Here is a 1,086-nt window from a genome sequence, read left to right as displayed (position 1 = left end):
AATGAGCTGGTTATGCTGCACTGGCAAAGGCCACAGTTACGGTCTCACTTGGCTTGCCAGGTCTTCTCAAGCACAGCATATCTCCAAAGGTCTTGGTCACTTGTCATAGCTTCAGTGAGGCCCAATGTTTGAAAATCATGCTTCCCTATCTCATCCCAGGTCTTCCTGGATCTACCTCTTCCACAGGTTCCCTCTACTGCTAGGGTGTGACACTTTTTCACACAGCTCTCCTCATCCATACGCAACACATGACCATACAAGCGCAGTCGTCTCTCTTGCACACAACATTTTATGCTTCATATGTCCAACTTTTCTCTCAGGGCGCTTACACTCTGTCGTGTATGCACACTGATATTACACATCCATCAGAGCATACTGGCTTTATTCCTTGTAAGCTTACACATGTGCTCAGCAGTCACAGCCCATGTTTCACTGCCATGTAGCATGGCTGTTTGCACACGTGCGCCATACAGTCTACCTTTTACTCTGAGCAAGCGGCCCTTTGTCACTAGCAGAGGTAGGAGCTCTCTGAACTTTGCCCAGGCTATTCTTATTCTAGCAGCTAAAGAACAGGATGAGTAACTGGTGGCAGGAGATGACTACAGAATGCCATATATGCAAACACAGTGAGTCTGAGAGAATCATAAGAGAGAGGTAGAAGTGCTGGATAAGGGTCTTAAGACCTTTTGAAAAATTCACATATTTCTTTGAAATTCTGCATAAATACGTTTTTAAGAAAACGGCTTGGAATTGGATCCATTAAGTTTGGCATTCCTCTGTCAAATGTAATGCTTATTTATTCACAATGGTTGGAATTAGTCAGGAATTATCTTGTAGTTTCAAGATTTCAAATATGGGACTATCTTTTATTTTACACACACACACTGGACCGGATGCATTTTAAGTGGCACCTGCACTGACAGGGTCACCAAGTACTTAGCAAGACAAAAAAAAAAATTTCAAGAGGGGAGGGGGCATTGGAGGAGGTGATCTTGTGTAGGATGATGAAAGGTTAAAGTGAGGCAGAGAAACAGAAACGGGTGTCTTGCTGTAGAGGAAGTACAAGGTTACCCAGAGAGGGGGGGG

This window comes from Octopus bimaculoides, chromosome 3, assembly GCF_001194135.2.
Source record: "Octopus bimaculoides isolate UCB-OBI-ISO-001 chromosome 3, ASM119413v2, whole genome shotgun sequence".
Lineage (NCBI taxonomy): Eukaryota > Metazoa > Mollusca > Cephalopoda > Octopoda > Octopodidae > Octopus > Octopus bimaculoides.
The sequence above is the reverse complement of the archived record's forward strand: the minus strand, read 5'-3'. Positions refer to the sequence as shown.